This window comes from Crocuta crocuta, unplaced genomic scaffold, assembly GCF_008692635.1.
Source record: "Crocuta crocuta isolate KB4526 unplaced genomic scaffold, BGI_CrCroc_1.0 scaffold196, whole genome shotgun sequence".
NCBI classification, from domain to species: domain Eukaryota; kingdom Metazoa; phylum Chordata; class Mammalia; order Carnivora; family Hyaenidae; genus Crocuta; species Crocuta crocuta.
Window position 1 is genome coordinate 2,616,076 of NW_027531026.1, and position 24,032 is coordinate 2,640,107.

The window sequence follows — 24,032 nt, forward strand, 5'->3', positions numbered from 1 at the left end:
GGCGCACCAGCTCCAGCAGCCCTGGCCGCTCTGGCAGCCCGTCTCCCGGGAAACACCAATCAGACGCTTGCTTCTGGAAAGGGCCGCAAGCAGCCGCAGCTGCAGGAGGACTCTGGCTGTTGGCGGTCACAGGGAGGTGTCGTGCTGCCTGGCGGCAAGCCGGCCGCCTTCGCCGCTGCCACTGCCTAGCCCAGCCAGATCCGCAGCCAGTCACAGAGTCGGCTGTCTCCCTTGTGCACCGCCCACGCCAAGCACCTTGCAATGCGGCTGCTAAGCCTGTCTATTTTTAGATCTCAAGAATGCGTTAAGCCCGAGCTCAGCTAAACCCCAGTCAAACCACCAAACACAGTGATGTGCTTCTCTTTGAACAAATATGGCTCTGAACTCCATATTTCCCTGAATAAAGTCGTTTATGTTCACTTTTTAAAGTCCTACCCCCTGCGGTCTGGCAGTTGGCTGCAAAGCGGAAAGCCACATGCCCCCATCTCAAAGATGGTCATCACCTTTCTAAAGAAGTGTACTAACTCTTGCGGCCCTGATTGAGGGCAAACATTCCTTAGCAGCAAATATAACTACATACTTTTCATTTCCATTCACCATCTTTAGAATTAATTCCACAATAAAGTCAAAGGATTCCCAAAAGGGGTGAAATGGGTTCTCCAAGCAGATGAGAATGGAGGTTCCTGCTGATTTCTGTGCTAGGTTTAACTTGTGCTAAGAAACCGATGAACACAAAAACAGGGTAACAAAGGCATCCGTTAAAACCTGGAGACACTGAAGAACTACCTTACATGCCCCATCACTGTAAGACCTGTTTAGCTGTCTAGAAGTACTAATGTTAAAACAATCTGCCCAGTATTATAGATGTCTTTTTACTCATTAACTCCTAAAGGACACCTTGTCTCTGTTCCCCATCTCACCACCTCTCCACCGGAGCATCCATCCAAATGCAGCATCATATCATCATATATATATATATATATATGTATGTACACACACACACACAAATAGTATGTTTTACTTATCCTAACCTATTAAGGAAAAGCTAAATATATATATATGTATGTATGTACACACACACATATAGTATGTTTTACTTATCCTAACCTATTAAGGAAAAGCTAAATCATAGCAAGACAGAGTGGGGAAAGGACATCAATATTCTTAAGCCACAGGGGTATTTCCAGAGGTACATATCCATAGAGAAAACTGGGTATACAGTTATGCACTGTTTTCATACAATTTTAGCCACATAAGAAAATAAAGACTTGGCTTTATCTATTTCTAAAAATTAAAAATTCTTCAAAGACTACACAAAATCAAATTAGAATTCATATTTTCCAAATAAGTAAATCATTTTAATTTAAAAATTAAACAGAACACTAGTAGAGATGTATTGTTTAAGAAGAGTTAAAGAAAAGCCACTTTGAAAAAATAATTCATTTTGAGTGTAAATAATGGTTTTATCTCATTACTATGCACATTAATAGTAACTTCACCAGGGGGCAGATACTGGTGGATATATCCACTCACCTCTTGCAAGGATATTGCAGGAGTTTTCCTAAATATCTTTTTTACCTCCAACCAGTTTCCACTTGTGTTGTTGTTTGGATTTTTTCTGTATGACTGTGTTTTTATGTTATATCATTTATAATTCTATTATTGAGTGACTTTTCATTGTTAATTTTCAGTATAAAGCAGGGCAAGGAAAATCAGTTGGCTATATCCTTATATTTTATTTTACAGGTGTCATTCTATTGGCCAATTTTTAAGTATTTCATGAAAAGATTCTAGATGTCAAAACCTGCAGTTAAAGTTCCTGTTTAGAAATACACAAAATAATACCTTTGACGTTGGCAACTCAGATGTATTATTCAGCAAAACAGCAATTACTCATTGTTTTGCACTTACATGTTAAGAACTATGCGACACTTGGTGACACAATAACAAAATTGCAAAGTCAATTATATTTAAAATAGACATCCTAATAAAACATACACAACCAACCCCTTTTACTCTTTTTGAACTGTTTTGCTTCTTTTTTCTGACTGTTTACAGCTAAATTGATTATGTGAATGTTAAATCTAAGTATAATAACTGATTCATATACATCATGAAAAAAGAAAAGTTAGAAAATGGGGAGGCGGTGTAATACAAAGGAGGGTGTATTCCTGAGGGTACCAGAATCCACCTAGGGAGGTGCCAGAGTGTTGTGTATTTTGGGAAATTTACATCTATGATGTTCTTTTGCAATGTCAATCATAGTGGCAAACTCTGAAAGAGCAGCAGTGTCTGCCAAAACGTAAAGCAAAATTTAGGCTAGATTCGCAGTAACAATTCGTAGCAGAACTAAAGCCAATAGAACCCGAGTAGAGTCTCTTTACATCTAGGAAGGGAGGGTTTCAGGTGGGAGTAGTTGTTTGTTTTATTCTATTTTAATTGCACAAGAAGCATTTTTGTAACTTGAACTTCCCAGTAATGAATTCCACTTCTCAATCCAGCCTGCAGCCTGAATTGAAGTTCCCATCAGAAAATTAAAATGTTTGTCTGGATAAAATAACTTCTAAATGAACTCTCTATTTCTTTTCGTTTCTTTTTGTATTTTCTGCAATGTAGCCCCTCGCAATGATATTAGTTCTAGTGTGGGAAAATATTATAATTGAGATCTGGTAAGTTATTTGCAGACTTCAAGTTTTTCTTTACACTGTGCTGACATTTAGTACAGCCCTGGTGAGGAAAACAATACTACCATTCATAGCTCTAGACGTAGATTTCAATCGACTTAAGCGGGCACAATGAAACTTGGTCATTCACTGGTTACCCATATTGTGTTCTCAAATTTTCTCTCAGCAAAAGTATAATGACTCAGTATTGTATGGTTGCATAGACAAGGGCTCGGAACAAGAGACACTAGTTTGGTCTGACGGTGTGAGAAAGTCGTGAAGGGATCTTTTCTTCCAGATGGTGTTAAATTCAGCTGCCTTTTTAACATTGGCCTTGCACAGCAATCTGCTGCTCCCCTTTCACAAAGACTGCGCTTGGTTCCCACTAGTTAACATGCATACTCACGCAACCTGCAACTTCACTCCAACTGTTTTACAATGCAGTGGTATGCTAAATAAACTTGATCCGGTTTCTGCCAATGTTAAAACTAGCTTTCAAAGAACTACTTAACTGATATTTACACTTCTTTTGACTTATATGTACATGCCTTTGGAATATTTCAGATTTCAAAGAAATATCACCTTATTATAAGGTCATTGTAGAGATTACCTTGGACATCCTTCAGACCCATGCTCAGATATAGTACCTCTCTTCAACACACACAAATAAAACAAAATGTCAGAAGTTTGATGTGCAATAGAAAAAAGAAAAGTTGGGACATGTTGCATCAAGAATAGTGGAACAGCAAAAAATAAAATGAAAATAATAACATTGAAATGTATTTTTATTGATTGGTAAGTCATGTAACATTAGTATGGTACAAAGCAAGTTTGATATGACAATGGCAAACACATAATTATAATATTGTTTATTTTCCTTAGATGTTATATTTAACACATTTACATAAAAGACCAAGATGTAAGCAAAAGCTTCAGTAATTTGACTCCATTGAGTGCTTTCAGTAAACAATAGGTTTCCCTAGCAAACATCTTATTGCCTTAATTGAACCTCCTTGAGAAAGAAAACCACACACTTTGTAATGTAAATGTTAATTGTAGTAGACAATGGTTCTAGGTAAATAGCACCCCTGGACATGAAGTAAATGAAAGGAATACAGGCACTTAACAAGGAAAGGTTGTTTGCACAAACAGTGCTTCAAATGTAAATAAACAAGGGTCTTCTCAACGGTCACTACAGTAGTAAAACTTTGGCACGTGCTCAGCAGCCGTAATGAGAATTTCTGTTACTAAAGTCTCTCAGAGTTTCTTACTGAAACTAACAGTGGTTTTACAGGCTTCTCCAGTTTGAAGACTTATAAGGTACTGAAGCCACAAAGGAAAATGTAATGCTTTTCAAGAAAACATGTGTGTTTGGGATTATCAGTCATCTAGGCCACATGGAAGATAACAGGCCATTTTAGGCATTTTCTTACTGCGATGTTTGTATTTACATTTAATGCCTATACAAATGTTTGCTTGTTGACATGTGGAAAAATGTAAGGACTTTTACGAAAAGATTACAGTGGGGACCTCCAAAGCCCCAAAGTTTCTGCCAAGTACAGTCATTTTTAGAGTAAATAAAAATGGCTGTTTAGAATGCATCTCACTGGGACTATATCAAAACAACGTTTTATTGTATTATTATTGTAATTAGCTTTCTATAGGCTGGCGATTTTATAGTTTTACTTCCACTGTGTCTACTAGCATAATTAGGCCAAGTTCCTAGATAGATCATGTCAAGGGGTAACAGCCTAATGAAGCAATAATAATGTTTGTTACATAAAGTTGTATTTTTAAATATAATCCACCCAAAACAAAAGTCAAAAGGCAGTCACAAGGCCAAAAGTACAGACTGAGAATTAGACATGAAGGGCAGGCAGAAACTTTCTTGGAACTACTTTCTACTAGCTTTCCTTAAATATTGAAAATCTTAACCAGAGAAGAAAGTTGAACTTAATTATGGCCAAATTAAACAGCGGTTACAGAATTAACAGAAACAGACAGCAAGTATGCAGCAGCTACAGACCAGTTGGTGCTACCCTTTGGGAGGCTGCAGATGGCTGTGGGTGGGAAATGCCTCTACTTTCTTAAGCGATGGAGATGAGTATGGTGTGTGCACTTGATGTTTTTTTCATACCCCCACCCCCCAACAGGGCTGTCTGTCATAGGCTGCCGGCCCGCTTTACCACTTGCCCCCGAGCGTGGGAATCGGAGCGTCCTGCCGTTCACATCTCCTGCATTCCGTTTATCGGAATCAATTAGGCAAGACAGACCCTCAGATTCCCCACCCCCTTTCCATTTTTGTCAGGTCTATATACGTCCTAATTATTTCAGTTTGGGATGCCAGAGCTGTTTCCTGGATAGACCTGATCATCCTTAAACAAAAAGAGAGGAGGCGCACACGTGGGTTGTGGCGTAAATGTCACTTTCATTTCCAATGCTAGGCGCAGAGTAAGACAGAACATTTTTTTAACACTTTGACAAGAGGGGAGGCGATCTCGTCTCCATCATGTCTTTCTGCTTCAGTAGCTTCCTCAAGGAAACCCTCTTGGAACAGAGAAGCATCTGTCCTTGTATTTTGAATAGAAGAATAAAAAATCAGCCTTTGCTGGTTTTTTTTTTTTTTGCATTTTCTCTGCTAGCTGTATGTCCTCAGCAGTTAAAATTTATTAACCTTCCGTTATAAACTTTTCTGAAAGTCTAATTTAATATAATCTGACGTACAACCCCAGTACATGTAGTTTTCAAGCACAATCTTCAATTTTTTCAGGGGAGGGAGGCCTCAGAAAGAAATAGCCCAAGTCTATGTATTATGAAATCATTCTTAAACTAGATACCAGACATCTCTACAACAGCTTTCTAAGTTAAAAAAAATCCTCATATAAACTTTTGCCTTAAAAACTATACATGCATCTTTTCTTACTAGCACTACACAATTCTCCTCTGCAGCTGTAACAACCCCCCCTCAAAGTATCTGTATCTGGCACCTTTATATTTTGGCATCTGTGTGTCACTTAATTTCCTCTAACCCCACCTTTAATCATAAGGAAAAAGAACCAAAACAAAGCAAAAGCAAAGTTAGATTCAATAAGTATTCCTGACCTTTCTGGTTTTTACTGTCTCTTGGTGGTAGTCTTTCATTCTCACACGCTCCCCGGCGATCTTGAAGGAGTTTTTACTTTCGGTTATCTAGCTTTATGAAGACCAATACACTCATACAGCTAGATAACCAAAGATAACAACTCGCTTCCCTCACGCGCCTCTGTCTTCCTCTGGCCAGATTCCAGATCCCGCTCTCTCTGGCAGTACGGAAGGGTAGTCCTCCAGGACACTTGCCGTGCACAAGATTCCTTCTCGTCTGTAAATAAGACCTGGTTTCTGTTTGTGTGTGCGGCTAAAACATCCAAACGAGATCTGTTGCTTTCAAAGTTTATTCCGAACTTTTTTTTTTTCCTTTCAGCAAGTAATCTCCGGCAGCGTAAGCCAACAATTCAGCTATTAATATCAGAAAATAAAACCAGCTATTAAGGTGCAGCGGGCGGTTAGGAGTGTGCAGCAGCGTCCGTCCCTCCACAGGCCTCTATTTGCATTGTAAATTGCTTCATTCTCACGCAAGACTCTTTAGCCTCCCTCTATAGAGATGTATAAAGCCAACGGCAATTTCCAGCGCAGGTTATGAAGGAAGGAAAAAAAACCATCCCATTCTATAGAAGAGGTGACAGCTGATTCAAGGATCTGCTCCTGATCCTTTTGGGTTAGGCACCGTGAGCTTTTTACCAAGCGGTAGCAGCTTGATTGCACATATCTTGTGTGTGTGTGTTTTAGGGGGAAGATCCTCGATTTCACAGGGCTTCTAGGCTGGGGAAGAGAAGATGCCGTCTTGCTGGTGTGCTGCTGCCCCCGGTCTGAAAGAAGGAGAAAAGGGCCATCATTGGAGGGGCTTTCACTGCCAAAATGTGGACCAGCCCGGCAAGGTCAAAGGTTCGAGACCGCGGGAGACCAAGGTAATGATGATGTCATGAGAAATCTCAAGTACATGGTTATTGATATGCATCAGTGATCAGCCAACTGCCCCACGCCTCTTGCCCGAGCAGCGGCAGCGGCGGCAGCAGCAGCGGCAGCATCGCCGCAAGCCCTATTTTCTCAATCAACATCTCTTCCGCTAGCACTACCGTCTGCTCCAGGAAAAGCAACCCGCGGCCTTTTACCTCCTCGGTGCTACTGTAGATCGCTCTAATATCCAAAGACTGGAAGAAATCTCTCTCTAAGGACAGATAAAAGCATTTCAGATCTGGGGAACGTCTTTGCCTGTATTTCTCTTCTGGCAGATTGCATGGGCAGACAGATGGAAGGCACTTTGCTATTGCTTAAAGCAGGGCCTTGCTTTCTGGGGCTGGGAATCAGATCTGTATTACGCAGTGAGTCGATGTGTGATTACATTGACAATTTGCTCTGGTGGTGTGTTTTTAATGGCTTCACAGCTCAGTCATGTTTTGTATCTATGTACCATGGCGATAGGGCAGCATATTTTGCTCTGTAAGTTCAAACGGAATGCTCTAAGCAGGCCGACTTCATCCTGGTTGGGTTTTTTGGTGGGGTTTTTTTAATGACTCTATAGGGTGTGTGCCTTAGAATGTAGCACAGGTAAACACTGCAGCATTAGTTTCTACTGTTGTACACAACTCTGCTGTAATAAAAATGCTGAGCCTTTGTTTATAGCTTCAAACATCAGTGGTCATACAGAAGGACAAAATGTACTAATCTTTCCTATGAAATTATGAAAAAAGTATTGTTACCTCATGAAAAAGACAAAACACCTGGGTGGTAAGAGCCTAACTCCACCCTCCGTCCCCTTCCCCACCCCCACCTTTCTTCTATCTAGAGGGGACTATTGTTTTATTAATTAATTGGCCTCATTCCTTTCTTAGGACTTTTCAAAGTGTAAATACGGTCACTTAAAAAAACTCTTTTCTTTTTCTCCTTCCTAATGGGTAATGCATCTATAATACGAACAGTTCTAATAGTCAGATGCCCAACAAGAAAATACCTAAGGTGCAGTCCACATATGGTGCATATCCACCACAGGTGAACTTTATTGATTGTTTTCCAAAATTAGGAGCCCTGTTTGGTGGTGTGACTGTTCTCTAAAATATATGCTACAAGCAAAAGTTATAAATCTTCATATTCATTTCACACATCACTAGTTTATCACAATACTCTCATTTCTTTAGGTTGACTATTTTCCCCAATGACTAAAACACTTTCAGAATTAATATATACTCTTTCATTAATTCTGTAATTTATTCATATAAGACATGAGTGTGAATATGCTTACCAAATTACATACAGAGCACACATATGTAAATCCAGAGAAAAGACTGGCGAGTAAAGAAAACCAAAACTGCTAAGTAAAGCCCCAATCTAGAGTTCAAACTATAATATACCAATTTAAAATACAATTTAGAAACATGGATACCAACTTCCCCTTAGATTTTCATTTACTTCTTTTTGTTGAACATTCGTATTCTGATTACCTAGAAAAGCCTAAGTTGTGGAAATAGTACATATGTCTTTCTTATCAAATCTTAGTAGAAGAAGTATGATCAGAAATGGCTGCATTGGGTTACATATAAAATGTACATGCAAACTACAAACTAATTCAGAGAAACACACTCCCATAGAGTTACTGTTCCTTCTTGAACTATGAGGTCACAACATAAACTAATGGATAGAATTGAACATATCACTGAGGCACATGCCACTTTGACATTATGTAAAACCATAATGAGCTTTGCTGCCTTGGAAGACAGAGTATTTTGGCCTTGCTTTCCAAGACCTAGAAGCAGAATCATTAGTGATTTGGCATGTACTACATAAAGCAAGCATATGATCAGATGAATTCAATTTTTTAAGTCAAAACCCTAAGGAATGCCAGATATTTTTAGAATATCTTCTTGCTTTACATATGTCTGGGTAGGGGTTGGTGAAAGCAGAGATGTGATACATGTATGTCTCTGTGTGTCAGCCCATATTTGTGTGAATTCACAAATTAAGGTAGCTACATTTCCACATTTAACAATTAAATGCATTTTTAGAACCAAGTAACTATCATGAAAGCCAAGACACAGAACATTTGAAGTGCCTCTACAGTCAGAAGCTATAGAAAATACTGTCTTAAAATAGCATATTCTAAAGCAATGCCACGTAGTTGACTCCAGGACTGGCCCCCATTCATGCCACATGAACCATAGATTCATTGTGAGAGCTCCAAAAAGTGAAAATGGCCAACATAATGATTATGGGCAGTCTCTTCCTCAGCCATATAGCCAATTAAATATTTTATCTCTCTATCCTCTTTCAAGGTATGGAGAAATAAAAGATCCATAGCAAGGCCAACCACTGAACACCTGATTATTTTGAATATTGCCAATGTGCATTTCATGGTTTCTCATATACATTTCAAGGGCTTTATTATTACTTAGGATTTGAAACAGTTGAAACAATTGTGCTGATTCCCAGCAATGCCTGCCATACATTGTTATGAGCAATTATCAACACCTACATGTTTACATTTCAGATATTTCTGTTTTTCAGAAAGCTATTTATCTGAGCTACAGAATACCCTTTTTGAAATCTGCATATTGAAGGTTATACGGAATTCAAATGGCTTGCTTGCTTTTTTCTAATAAATTCCCATTAATGGCCAATAGATTAGGACATGATTGTCATGCTTGTTTTCTCATCGCTTTATAGTTCTCCAGATGGCTGAAACATGAATGGAAACATCCTGATTTTCTTGGGAATAAACAATCTCCTTAAGTTAGAAGTGAAAAGTTATGATTTTCCATGTACCTGGATCAAAATTATGCTATTCCATAAATGCAAATAATCAGGTTTGCCACTAATATTTAGAACATCTCTCTGGATTCTATTCAGACTACTGCAGACTATATAAAGAATTGACCTATTACTGAAATCCCTTTTTAATACTGAGTTTGTAGATTCTTCTGTATAGAAACCACAGTCCACTAATACATTCAAGACTACCATTTTCTACATAAAAGCCATTTAATTTACAGCGATTTGTATAGTTCAGGCAAGGTACTTGTCTGGCTTACTTTCTAATAAAAGTGTTCTATTATGTCTTCTGTATCCTGAATTTTATTTTTTACAGGTAGTTACAGGTTATGTTTGCATTATCCTTGATATATAGGATACAAAGGCTACATACAGGGAGAAAAAACTGCACATATGGAAACTTAGATTTTTCTGGAACTGTACCTATTACATGAACTGGGACATATGCAATACACTACAGGCCTACCACACAGCAAATGATATTCTATTTGGACTTTGTACATCATTTTTATTTTTCAAATGTAAAAATTTAAATTACCTTTGGTTGGTTGTATTGTCTATTCATTTTATGCTTCTTTGTAGTCTCTTCTGGAAAATAGTCAAAAAAACAAATGATCACAGTTTTAATATACACACATACATATATATAATCATGTTTAGATTTGGCTTCATTTTAAAGTACTGCAATTATCATGATCCCTTAAAATGCCAAGAGATTAAAAAAAAAAAAAAACACCCAGTACAATGTATGCTGGGCTTCAGCACCCACAGGGTTAAATATGCTAATTTGCATTTAAATGGAGACATGCATGATAATGGGAATGCAAAATATGCAGAATCTGGAGGGTTTAGGAAATTAATTTTTTCTTTCTTCTTTTCTTTTATTTTTAGCTTGGAAGAAGAGGGACTCTTAAAAAACATTAGGGATTTGAACACTATAACCTGCCATACAAAAGACGAGGGAGAGTTCTTCCATGTAAGAATTTCAAGACTGGAACAAAGTCGTATTTTCTAAATGTTTAAAGAACTAGATTTCCAGGCCTTTCAAACAATGGGAATCCCTAGATAAATATCTAATCCATTAGAAAGATGCAAATAGTTTACTGTAAGGCCACTGCACGGTGAGATGTGTATTCATATCTATGGCTCCTGATTGGCTATTTCCTTCAGTAAATCAATGAATAATGTAAAACCTGATTGCTGTAAAGTGGTGGATTTTTTTAATTCCCTTCCCCCATTCCTCCATGACTCAATATATTAAAGAAGTCTTACCCTCTCGAAAATAGGTTGCTTTTCTTTTCTTTTTTTTTTTTAATGCTTATTGTTATTTTGGAGTAGTGGGGTGGGGCTACTGGTTTTGCAAAATGAAAGTACTCCACTGGTTCAATTATGCTGACTATGGGAGCTCCTTTCCCGAGACAGGGCCCTAATTACTGGTGGCAAGGTGGGGAAGGAGGGTGCTGGGAAGAGCTGGGCACCAGGAGAGGGAGGAAACTGGATCCGACCCTGCCATTCTGGGCCCACAGCAGCTACGGCTCCAAAAGAGCCTCCGGCCATGGCCGTGACTTGACAGAGCCTCCGGTCTAACTTCTGATCAATACCACTGCTGCCCTGACCCCGTAAGACAGTCCCCCCATTCAAGCAGTGCCGGTACAATTTCAAGAGAAGACGCCGCAGACACAAATGCAAATACAGTGCCTGGGTCCCCACCTCCCCGTGTTCCCTCAGACAATTCCAGGCCACCGAAGGAAGATCTTGCCTCCCTCCGCGGAGTCTGGGCTCTAAGCAAACTGCAGAGACCGGATTCCGCTCAGATACCAGAAGTATCTGAAGCTAAAATGCTCCAAGTCCCAATAACTAACCGTGGTGGCTGTTATCTTGATGAATCTGAACTTAGGATAACCCTGAAAAGCGGCCTCTCGGCTCCCAGAATCCAAAAGGCAAGAGAAAAAGAAAGTGGAAATCCACCAGGTCTAGTTAGCTAGTGTACATAAGTTTCCACCAGAATCCAGTCAGGGCCTCACTTCGTTGCCAGGTGATTGCAACTTTGGGGTGGTTAAAAGATTTATTCAAAATGCAAATCCTGAATCCAGGAACGCAAAATACAATTGAAAAAAAGTCCCCCCACCAACACAAAATTACACACAAAATTCCTCTTTCCCATGCGAAATTTTCCTGGCATCTCTCCGCAATTGAGGGTCAGACCGCTGGATAATTAACAGTTCTGGCTCGGACAACTCAAGATATCAACAGGTTTAGCATCCGAGACTCACAATCAATTAGCTGCAGCAAAGCCCCGGACTGGCCCGCGGAGCGGCCCGCAGCGGGGCTCTGCGGTCCCCGGCTCGAGGACGAGGTGAGGCGCGCGGGCGCGGGGCTGCAGCGGTCAATGCTGGCGCGTTGCCGCCGACCGAGTTGCCGCCTGCGGGCCGCCAGGGTACTCACTTGCTCTCCTCCCCGCGCTAGGCAGTGCTGCCCCCCAAATCCGGCTGAGCAGGAATCGAGGAGCTGGCCAGAAGACAAGATCCAGAGTCAGTCACACACAGGGCGGCCGCAGTGCACAAACAGGCTCCTTTCGGCGTCTCAAAAAAGAAAAAAAAAATTCAGATCATTCCTCTCCTTAGCACATTTAAAACTGCCGCTCAATTCCACACGGTGATTCTTGCTTGATTGCGTCTAAAACAGTTTAAACGGATCTTCCCTTCTGGGGAGACAGAGAAGGACGCAAAAGACGAAGGCGGAAAAAAAGCCAACTTTTCCCCCCCACACCAGGGACTTGCTCCCTGAGCCTCGGAGTGGAGAGTGAAGTGGTGTGTGCGAGGCTCGGCAAGTTTTTGGGGGGGCTGTCCAAGGTCTAGTCCAGCCCCCTCTGCCGAGGAGGACGTGCTCTGAAACTCAACCAATTTCCCCACTGCTTTTGTTACTGATGAACTGAAGCCCTATTGTTCATCCATTGCCACGGTCTTTTTCAGTCCCCACACTACGTTCTGCGTTGCCAGAGATAATGAATTTGCACCCAAACCTCTCATAGTCCCCTCCTGACAGACGGAACAAATTAGAAATGTCTCGTCTGAAGGAGGGCAATGGCTACATTTTCCTATTGTAGGATGCAAAGCACACATTTCTTTGGAAACTTCTTTTGCCTTTTCTATCTTTTATTTTCTCCTCTTTCTTTTTTTTTTCCAGTTTTTTTTTCCTCTTGATTCCTTTAGACTTTCTTTCCCTCTCTCTTTTTAAAGAATAGGCCTGTCTTGTTTTTCCAATGCACCATTTTATGTAACTTGTGGATCCTGTCTACCTTCCTTCTTTCCTCTCCTTCTTTCTTTTTTTTTTTTAAAGGACTCCCTTTGCAATTTTATTTACAAACTTGGAGAATGACCTTTTGACTTGCAGACTTTTTTTTTTTAAAGGTCTTTTGGTTCAAGTCCCCTTCCTCACTCCTCCTCCTCTTTTTGTTGTGGTCGTCAAACGTGTTTGGCTAAAGACAAGCAATACATTATGAGGATTTTATTCTTTAAACTCCAGAGCTATTCAAGAGGTACCAGGGACGCGCCATAGGGGTTATCTATTTGAGGGGGAAGAAAAGGCGTGTGCGTGTGCGTGTGTGTGTGTGTGTTCCAGGGAAAGAGGCAGAGGGATATGGGAGGGTGTGGGTGGGAGTGTGTGCAGGGAGAGAAGGGTGGGGGCCTTGAGGGAAAAGTGGGCTTCCTGGAACACGAGCCAGAAGGCTGTCAGGGGTGTAGGCACGAGAGGGAGGGCGCAAGAATCCGTCTAGCTGAGGGCGGCTCGCACCCCTGGGCCTGCTCACGCTCCCAGCCGGCCGCAGCCTGGGCGCGGGTGCCTGCGCGCGCGGGCACTTGGTCCGAGCCTGCGCGCGTGCGACCAGGGGCGGAACGGGGGCTATAAAAATTCAGGCGAGTGGCCCGTATGTAAATGTGGCCCGGGGGAAGAAGGGAGGTGGTAATGAGAGNCCGGCGCGAAGACCCGCCGGCTGCCCCCAGCTTTCCCGCCAAGTGCAGCCGGAGGACAGACAGCCATGCGTGTCCTTGGCGGGAGAGCCCCCGCCCGCCGCGCGCGCCCGCCCCCCGCGCACACGCACACACTCCCTTCGCAGCCGTGGGGCCCGGTAGCCACGAGCGTGTCAGGAAAACAAAGCTAGGGCCGCGAGGTGAAACGAAGAAACGGCAGCCTTGGCGGCCAAGCGCAGGACTGGGAAGCCGACACCGCGGCCTCCGGCACCCCTTCCTTGCTAGCCGGCGGCTCTGTCCTCGGCCCGGGGCTCCACACGACCCCGGCCCAGAAGAGGCCGAAGATCATTTCTTAGCTGCCTAGGAATGGGGAGCGGGCAGAAGCGGGGGCGGGTGTGCACTGGGAGGTGCCAGCGGCTCCCGCCCGGTGCGCAGGCACGCACACGCCGGCGCGCGGTGCGGGGTGAGGGGCGGGGGGTGGGGAGTCGTCTGAAGGCCTCCCTGCCGCGGAGCGCAGAGTCGCTACCTCCTCGCCTAGGCTGCTGAGCTCCGAGGATAAAAACACGCCAGGCTCAGTCCGGCCGAGGCAGCGCCCCGGACCGCGAGCACGGAATGGCTTACACCTCAAAAGCTCCCCTCCCACACAATGTAATAGGAAAGGCCTTGGCTGTTCAGAGAGAGCCTTCTCTGACCAACACACCCCGCCTCCCCAAATGGGTGAAACTCGAACTCCAGCCCAGGAGCTCTGGCAGAGATGGCCCCGCAGATAAGTCCCAGAGGTGGCCTCGGAGAAACACCGATCTCTCACTCATCTCGCTCGCAGCGCCTGCCTTGGTGTTCACCAGCCCAAGCACCTCCTTCACACACACACACGCGCGCACACACACACACACACACTCTTCCAGCACATTACAACGCAGGCTAATAGCATGCCTGTTAATGAAGCCGACGCGCTTAATGAATGCACAGGTAAATAGATACCAAGAAGAAAAGCTCCCACCAGACGGCTGGGCGATTTACCTCTCCCTACTGGAAACACGTGTAGCTTATCGTGTTTTAGGAATGATTTGCTGTTGTCTGAGGTCGCCCACTCTTCTTGTTGTGGAGAGAAGCCAAAAAAAAAAACCCCACGAAAAAACAAACAAAAAATTATGTTCCATTGCCAGAGTCTTCTTTCTGATAAGCTACCCGAGCATTGGTCTTATGACACTGGGGGATCTGGTCTGGTTTGTTATCTGTTGGTTTTGGTTTGTTGTTTTTGAGTGTGCGGTTTTTCGGAGGGAAGCAAAAGAACGTGTATTTGGTGGGGTTGGAGGCGCCAGACAAGAGCTTGTGTGTGCTGCCGGAAGGCTGGAGAGGCTGGAAGCCAGGCAGTGGCGAAAGAAGACGCGGCTCGTTCTCCCCGGGGTCGGTACGTGGCCCCTTGGCCTCCTCCGGCCTGGGCTTGGCCACCGCCGCCGGCNTCCCGGCTTCACGTTCAAGGTTTAGCTGCGAGGTCACGTCCATTGACGTCAGCTCCCTGTCTCCCTCTACGTCCGGCTACATTTACATACATCAAGGAAATTAGGGCATTAAAAAAATATGCAAATCCTGCGCGGAGAGGAGCCGGTGCATTCCTGGCGCGATCGCCTTTTATTGAAGCTTTTAATTAAAGGGGCCAGTTGGCGAGCCCCTGAAACAACCGCCAAAACCCCCAAAAGAGAAAAATAAACGCTGTAGCCTTCGGGAACGGTTGTTTCGGCTCCTGTTCTGTGGGCGGCTGAGGACCGCCGGCTGCCGGGCTCGGAGAAGCACAGGTTAGAGGAGGCAGCTCCAGCCCATGCATAATCAGGGCTCCGCGGCGCCTCCATTCTTTCCTCCTCCTCCTCTCCTCCTCCTCCACCTCTCCTCCTCCTCCTCCTCCTCCTGCTCCCGCTCCTGTTGGTTCCAGCGTGTATTATTTTTAATACTAATGCATATGTAAAGATATATTTGCATTTTTTAATTCGCGAAAAGTTCAGGTTGTATCGTTTTATTGATTCTCCGCCTTCCTTTTTTTGCTAGCTTACTATGTCTATCTGTCTCTCTTGTCCCTTCCTGTCTGTATTTTTTGGCGAGTGTCTGCTGCTGTCTCTTGCTAGATAATATGCACAGTTGCCTCCCTGCTTCTGTGTATTTAAGGCTCCAAATATGCACATCTGTCATGTATGTAATGCCAGCTGTATAACCTCCTGCTTTGGTCATAAAAGAAAAGACACATTTTTTTTTTTCTTTCCTGACATACCCCCTTGATCGGCTGTAATGTCCATCGCTGAAGGCTCTAAGTTTGATTATCTAATTAACTTCATATTAGCAAAAACACAGTTCGGGCCACTGTATTTGAGATAATGTATGTAAAAAGGGAAGTGACTCCAAAGATTCTAAAGAATTTTTGTGCTGATTACCTGAGAGTTGCGGTATTCGCTACCCTATTGCCTTATAGCATTTCTTACTGTAAAAAAAATTTTTTATTTTAAAATGTGTAGACACAGCAACGGACAGCCTTCTGCAAGGAAGACATTTTCAACCATGTTGTATGTTGTACCTTATCTGCTACACTCAAAATTACTGAGTTTCATTTTTATCTCCTATGACTGGAAACAGGCACATTATGTCGATTGAAAAGCATACTTAATTCCTGACTTTAAAATGAAAACAAATAAACAAAACAATTGACTATATTAAGTCAGTTGATTTACCCTAAAATATACAGGCCTTGAGTTAGATTTCAAGCAATGGTAATCTCGTTTATAGGGTCAGATTCTTCTTCCTGGCAACATATCTATTCAGCACAATGGCTTTTGGAAATTATATATGTATGAAGTCCACTTTTAAGATTTCCCCCAAAGCTATCATTTTTAAAAGACTGAATCCATAATTGCATAGCCACAAAGAACAGCAAGTATGCACACATGCAGCTTATTCAATTAAACAAGTCCAAGTACATGCACAGGTAATTAGTTTTCTTATGAATAACTTACCTGCACAGATACTCAGGGCAAGACTCAGCCCTCCCCATTGGCTTTCATGTATAAATATTCAGATGTATTTTCTCCCATTTTAAACCTACAGCTGTATGCCATCTTTCATGCTAGACTTTCCAGCATCCATTTTTAGCACCCTTAATCCTTAGGCATTTCCAGCCTTACCTCTGGCTGTAGTTTTTCCAAGCCTACACCAAAGTGCTCATATGATATGTCACCCAATAAAAAGTGGTCAGATGGCTACACGTAAAACATTAAAAAACGGAAACACACTCATCCTTTAGGTTTGCCCTTACCTTGCCATACATAGCAAGATTACCTCTCCTAAAGTACGTTTTTCATCATATTTTATGAATAGTTGCAGGATTTCACAACTGGTTGCAGAATTGCCGGTTTCTGGGGGGCACCTGGCTGAGCGAAACAATTCGGCAGGTTCAATGTCTCTTCCAGTTTGGCTGCAATTCAATCGTGCGTGGCGGTTTGTTCCTGCCTACACTCTCTAACATACCTGCCTGCCTTTATGCAGGGATCAGGACAAACACACCGCCACGTTTCAGGGCGTAGAGTGGCGGTGCATATATTTAGATGGTCCTAGCAAGGAATGTGTGCATGCACGGATGTCTGTGCATGCATGTGTGTACAGACGTGTGTGTGTGCGCGCGCGCGCGCGCTGTGTGACAAGGGACACAGAGAGGTACACCTCTTATCTGTGATCTCTCAGTAATCTCCTTTTCTGTTTCTAATCTCCCTTATTGGCTCAAGGTAGTAACCTGAAGCATCTGAACCGTCACCGTCACTGCCGTGTGCGCGCTGTGGCTTACCCCGGGGGCCGGTGGCTCGGTGGCTCGCCGCTTCAGTGGGTGTTGTGGCGGAGNCTGCGCCTCCCCCCACTCCGCCCCGTATTACCATATGGAGGCCGAGTCCCTGCGAATCACAGCAGCAGCGGGCGGCATTTGAATAAACCCCGCAACCTCGGGCAGACCCCAACTCCTCCACAAGCTGCGTGCCCTGCATCAAGGGCCAGCGCTCCGCCCGGTAACCTGGCAGCGGCCGACACCTCCCCAAAGTGTCCAGGACGCGAGGGAGAGAGGTTCTGGGCCTCCCACTTGCTACTTTTATATTAACTTGACCGATAGGATCAGACAATAAATGGGGGTGTATGGGGGGGAACCGAGAGAGAGAGACACACACAACACAGAGGAAAGGGAGCGGAATGGTGGGGGCGGGGGGAGGAGAGAAAAGAAGGGAAGGGAGAGGAAGGAGGAAGGGAGCTGTGGGGGGAGGGGGCTGGGGAGGGACGACAGGGACAGAAAAGAAGACAGAGGCAAAGGAAAGTGGGAGAAACAGAAAAGGGAGCCCGAAGGGTTGGGTGAAAAAGACTAAAATGGGGAGGCAGTGGGGAAAAGATGGGAGGGGGAGAGATACCCAAATATCTGATTCTGGACTTTCCAAGCTAAAAATATCACCTCACTGAACTTCACAACCTCCAATTAGACACGTGTTTCTCCCCCTCCCACATCACCGAATGATTAATTTGCCCTCTCAGTATCAGAAATAAGGATTTAGAATTGTATAACAGATACAGACCTAACGTGAAGGAGCCAATTTTGTGAAACATAGCAAAAGGCATGGCATTTTAGGATGACGTTGGTCACCTAATGTTAAACAATTAAGGCTTTCCTTGAATACTTAGGCATCTGCCCAGCCTTGTCCTCCAAGACAGGGAGACCAAGGACCAGAGCCAGGGACAAGGTGTGTTCAGAAATATTTTGGGCTTTAGGAATTTTTCTTTCATCGTCTTTGATATTGGATTGATACATTCTTCTTCTTCACCAACTGACGGTGTTTTCCAAAAAATATAGATCGAGTGTGGGATTTAAAAAATTTTTACAGCAAAATGTTCCCACATGTTAAATGAAGATACGGCTTTTATAGGTTAAACACATCGCCAGTTCCATTTTGTATACTAACTCAATAACTCCAAGTTTTGAATTTGGCGTTTTCAGCGCGGTTCTCCCTTACTAGCTACAAATCAGAACAGTGATTTTCCTGTATAAAACAATCAGAACCCTAATAAAATCTCCAGTTACCTATAGGATGTACCCACTGTGAATATCCCTCTCAGTATTCACAAGCCAAACCTCCTCCTTTTGAGACACACACACACAAAAAGAACGCTTCTGATTAATAATCTCTTATGGCACACCGAGGCCGAGGCCGATGGCAGGGAACCCCCGGACGCCAGAGAAGGGCGCAGAATCCTCAATACACAGTCCAGAGACGAGAAAACTGCTAGCTTTCCGAAGGGGAATAATGTTTGGCAAGCGATGCTTTGGAAACAGACAACCACGTACAAATACGGACTCCTTCCTGGGCCAGGGGAGGGGGGGGGGCGGTCGCGATCGCCCGGCATCTCTGCGTGCAGATGTGTGTACCAGACGGTATGGAGATCGTGCGTGTGGCCAGGCCCAGGTTTCTTTTCTTTTTTTGAGGCAAGAAGTTGAAACCCATCCACCCTTTGTGTGGCTAGCTCCCACGAAGCTGGGGTTTCAACCTCGTATTTTTAAAGCCACTGTAGAGCCCCGGCTGGGGATTTTACCAAGATGCTCCCTATGCCCGGTCGCTGCCCACAGCACGTGAAGAGAAGAGAAAGGAGAGTTGTGGCCTCGAGCCACTTCCGTCGGGGCCCCGCGTTGCGCCCCAACAAGCCCCCCTCTCCTCTTTCTCTCCCCGAAGGCGCTCCCATAGGCCGGCCAGTGTCGCCGCGGTCGTGGCCAGGTGAGCGAGGGAAGAGTCCCAGGTGGGTAGCGGCCCTCCCTCGGGAGCTCTGGCAGGTCTGAGAACCTGCCAGGCGCGGAAGGCGGAGTGGCGCGGGGGGCCAGCGCGGGGCTCCTGGCTCGGGCCAGCAGGGGAACAGCGACACCTACTGGCTGCGCGGGCGCCGCGTCGTGGCCGTCGGGGCGGCCCCGGGCTGGGGGCGCTCGGCGGCGTGGACGGGGAGGCCACAGGAATGGGCGCCCAGGGCTCGTCCTGCCCCGCTAGGCCTCGCCTGCCCCCAGGAAGACAAAGCCTCAGTTTCTAGGAACTCCTCGGGCGGTTGGAGGATGAGACTGAACAATCACGCGGGTACACACGCTTCCCAGCCTGAGAACCGCTTCCCTTCTGAGTACCGAAGGGACCCCCAGTACAGTGGGTCACCGTCTCCTAGTTTTACGAGAGACTCAGACTGAGCTTGAAACCCTGACCTCTTCGGGTTCATGACCCAGGCCTCTTCTCCGCCACCCCTATTTCAGTGCTGACTAAAAAACGGTATCTTTGCAAATCAGGAACCTAGGAAGGTTCATTATCCTCCCTTAAGAGGAGAAATGGGCGAGTCAAGGACACAGACTCACTGTCAGTGGCTGGCGCCTGGCGCGCAGACCAGCCCAGCCTTTTATGCTCGCCAGCCTCGCGCACCTTGAGCTCGCTCTCACCGCTGCCGAGGAGAGAGACTGGGTGGTTCTTCTTTAAGGGCTAGGATCTTCTTAATTACTCCGGAAGTAAAGGCAAATTTGGGGTGATGGTGATATTTCGAGACCTAAGGGTATATATAGATCCTGCTAAATGTAAATGTAAATGCTTCGATTGTTGGTTCTAGTTGGAAAGGGTGGGAGAGGGTGCCACGGGATGGCGCGAGGCCTGAGGGAAACCTAGGAAGTATGTGGATAGAAAGAAACCAATTCCGGTATTCCATACTTACTTTCTCTAATCAATCTTTTCTGTTCAAGCAGAAAAGCCATTTCATGTGAAAAGGAAGTGGTCCCAGCAATGGGGGGAGGAAAGAGGGATCTTAGTCTCCTTTTCTCCCTCAGATACCTCCTATTTCCCGTGTTTGGTTCTGAGTCTCACCTGGGCCTAACAAACCTGATTTAGTGTGAACTCGCTTAAGTATTACAGTATATATTTCTTCTCCTAGAAAGACTGGAGTATTTGAACTAATATGAATCCTTGAGATTAAAATAATACTCATTAAAATCGCAGAATTTAAAAAAACTTTGCATAGAAAGTTTGAGTTCATCTTGGAAATTATTTTAGTTAGCTTTAGGTACTGATTGAAACTAGGGTCTAAAGTGATTTGAGGGGTGCCTGGCTGGTTCAGTCAGTAGAGCATGGAACTCTTGAATCTCAGGGCGTTTAGTTCAAACCCTACGTTGGGTATGGAGCCTACTTAAATAAATAATAAATAAATAAATAAATAAATAACCAAAATAATCAAAGTTGAATAAGGTGAAATTAAAAATAAATAAAGTATTTTGAGGAAAAGGGGGAAAGGAATCTTGTTAGGGCTAAATTTTTGTCTGTATTCCCTACAGTTGCAAAGTTTCGCTAATTCTGTTTTGTTTAAATAAGGTTGGAATCTCTCTGGTGCCCCTAAAATCAAGAGTTTTAGAACCAATCCCTTCCTCTTTTTTTTTTTTATTAAAAAGTATCAGAACTGCTCTAGAAGCCTGCTTCTCCACTATTTGCAAGTATTTTCTTCTTCTTTTTTAAAATTATCCTGCAAGTCTATCTGAATGTATTCTGAGAATATATGAATTCACATCTCAGAGCAGGCCCTTGGCAGTTTGTATGATGTATAATAAAACCTGTATTACTAATAATGAATAAAATAGAGCTACATCCTAATGACATTTCTCTCAATGAATCCTGCACCTCACTGCATAACAAAGTCAACTTTCTCATTGTAAAATGGAAACCTTCACCAAAAAAGAAAATGATTACAGTAAAATTAAATTAAATGGGCACACGACAAGCACCCATCCACCAAACCCAGTTCAGAGGTCTCTGGGTATTGAAAGCACTTTGGGAAATGCAGGAGTTGAAATGTTTTCCTTCCTTGGGAAGCATTACGTTTCTAGTTTCTAGAATGTAGCTTCATTTGTGATTTGAAAATCTTAGCTAGAATAATTCCTCATTGTTGCTTGATATTCTTTGGTTTTATTGACATCTAAAATTTGTTGATTTATTATTAAAGAAAATAAAAGAAATAGAACTTATGTGTCAAAATGGTGGAAATTCTCTGTATACCTAATCACCCCCAAAGCATAAGCATGTTAAACCCTAATTAAATTCAGGAGAAAATTAGGCCAGTGAAATTCTTATTCCACAAGAAATGTGAATGTATACGTACTATTATATGTAATGTAATATATAGATATATATCCATGAGTTTTACAGTGATGTGTGTGTGAACTAAAGGTGGAGATGAGGCTTCTTATTCTATTTAGGTCTTCCTTAGTATATTTCTCTTTTAATTCCTCTTTCTTAGCAAGAAAATTAAGGAATGAAGACAGGCTAAGCTATCATTAGACTGTATCTGTGTTCCTTTGTCACACCTGCCCTCCTCAGGGCTTGCCTGGGAGGAGGGGTGTGTGTGTGTGTGTGTGTGTGTGTGTGTGCACGCACTTCCCTTCCTGCTTGTTGAGGAGCATGAAGGAAGAAAGGGATGCAAGGATAAGAATATTGCTCAGAAAGGCACATCACTGCAGGTGAAAAAGAGATGGATACATTAGAAACCCCACTAAATCCCAGCCAGTTGGTTATCTGGGGAGGGGAGGCTTGTGTATGGTAAGTGGCAGGCTGACTGCAAAAACTGTTTCGGGGAGAGAAGAGAGACTCTCTGCCTCGGGAGTGGCCTCCCTTTTAGCTTTGGTGAAATCCACAGAGGCTCAATGATGTTTGGTTTCAGGGAGTAGAGCTCCAAGGACACCTGTGTGCATTTGGCTGGAGACAGGTGTGTGTGTGTGTGTGTGTGTGTGTGTGTGTGTGCGTGTGTGTAGGGAAGAAGTAGGTGCTTCATCACAAATTCATTTGAAAATACATTGATTCTAAAATTCTGCCATGTCATCAATTGGTGTCAGGCACCAAGGTCACTAACATGTCCCAGGTTCACTCATGGACGGCGACATTATTGCTTTTGATGGTATGAATATGGCTTCTTTCATGTCTTTGGTTCTTTATGGTACTTCCTTAGAGTGGGGCGAGGCTCTAGCTTCCCCCTCCTCCCTTCTTCCCTGCAAACAAAACCATTCTACCACTTGAGCCATCTGCCGCAGGTGTAATGGATGGCAGGGTGCCGACCTAACCACACTTCAGTCTCTTCTAGGTCGTCACCGCTCTGCACCAAACAAATGAGTCCTGTTTCGCCACTAGGGTGCCGAGGTGGATGGTGGATGCCGGCCCCCGCCCCTGGCAGCGTTCAGTGCTTAGAAACCAGAGCCAGCTGACAACACACGAAACACACAGGCACAGAGAAAACGCCGAGCCAACGCGCGCTCCCTCAGCCCCCTCCCTCTGCTCTCTGTACACATGGAGGACACGTACATACTCTTTACACATTTAAAAGCCCTCGCGACTATGAATTCTTGGTTACCTATGATGGCCTTCCGGACTGCACATAGCCCCTGGTGTGTGTGTATGTGTGTGTGTGTGTGTGTGTGTGTGTTTGCGCGCACGAGCGCTAATTTGCGTGTGTGTTTAAAACGCTTATTGGTAATCAGGAGCTGATCAGACATAGTAATCCAATAATCTTTTTGAATACATACAAGTTTTCGTTAAAGGTAATTGTTTTTTAAAGGAAAAAAAGAAAACTATCAATTCCTTGCGCAAATCTCTGGTTCCCAATTTAGGTTCCAGGGAACCGCAGAGCTGCGCAGTCCCCTCCTAGCCAAACTTTCCCTTTCCGAGGTTTGAACGAGGCGCAGATTGTCACTTCATGACAGAGCAGGATCTCATTTGCACGCAAACGTGTAAAAGAGAGGAGCTGTGGGAACGCGCAGCACAGAGTGGGAAATCGGGTGGCTGGAAACCTCCTGTAGTCGACTCGAACCCTGGCGGGACTCACGGGGTGCCCCAGGGCAAGAACCCGGCGTGCACCCTCCCAGGCTCACCGCTGCCTCTCGGCTCCCGCCCTCGGGCTGNGCCTGGGCTATGGGCGAAGGCTGGACCCTGCCTGGAATCGAACTCCGCCGTTCCCAGGGTACTTACCTCGAGCGAGGCCCTGGCAAAGGGTGGCCCAGAAGCGTCAAGTTTCCTCTCCCAGCCGTTGTGCCAGACTCCCCTCCTGCCTGCCGCTCCTTTCGACAGGCTGGTCTCTCCCTCCCTCCTTCCCTCCCTCCCTCCCTCTCTCTCTCTCTGTCTCCCCCTTCTCTCTCTCTCTCTGTGTGTCACACACGAGGATTACTTGTGACTTTTAGAGGCAAAAGCTTGCTTATTCAGAAGAGAAAGGGAGGGGAGACGGAAGGGAGGGAGGAGAGGGGGAGAGAGAAATAGGATGGAGGACGAAGGGGAGGTGGAGAAGCAGAGGTAGTGGAGGCGTAGGTGGAGGAGGAGGAGGAAGGGGAGGAGGTGGAGGGATGGGAGGGGTAGGGTGGAGTAACCGAAGATGGGCTGGGACGGGACGCGAGGAAGAAATTGCTCCCCACCGGCTGCGGTGCGACGCCCCCAGCGTCCCGGGGGAGCCGGTGCGTCAGATCTCGGCTGGCCGAGGCGGGGCCGGACGA

The 24,032-nt window shown here is 44.5% G+C and overlaps 1 long non-coding RNA gene across 1 annotated transcript; it reads right to left on the minus strand.

The window, feature by feature from the left end:
- Positions 1 to 3,460: 3,460 nt before the first annotated feature.
- LOC144237318 (uncharacterized) lies at positions 3,461 to 23,604 on the minus strand. Its single transcript, XR_013336826.1, has 4 exons — positions 23,518 to 23,604; positions 11,967 to 12,103; positions 10,060 to 10,109; positions 3,461 to 6,568 (listed from the first exon to the last, which is right to left on the minus strand). It is a non-coding gene; the product is annotated as an uncharacterized LOC144237318 (long non-coding RNA).
- Positions 23,605 to 24,032: the final 428 nt, after the last annotated feature.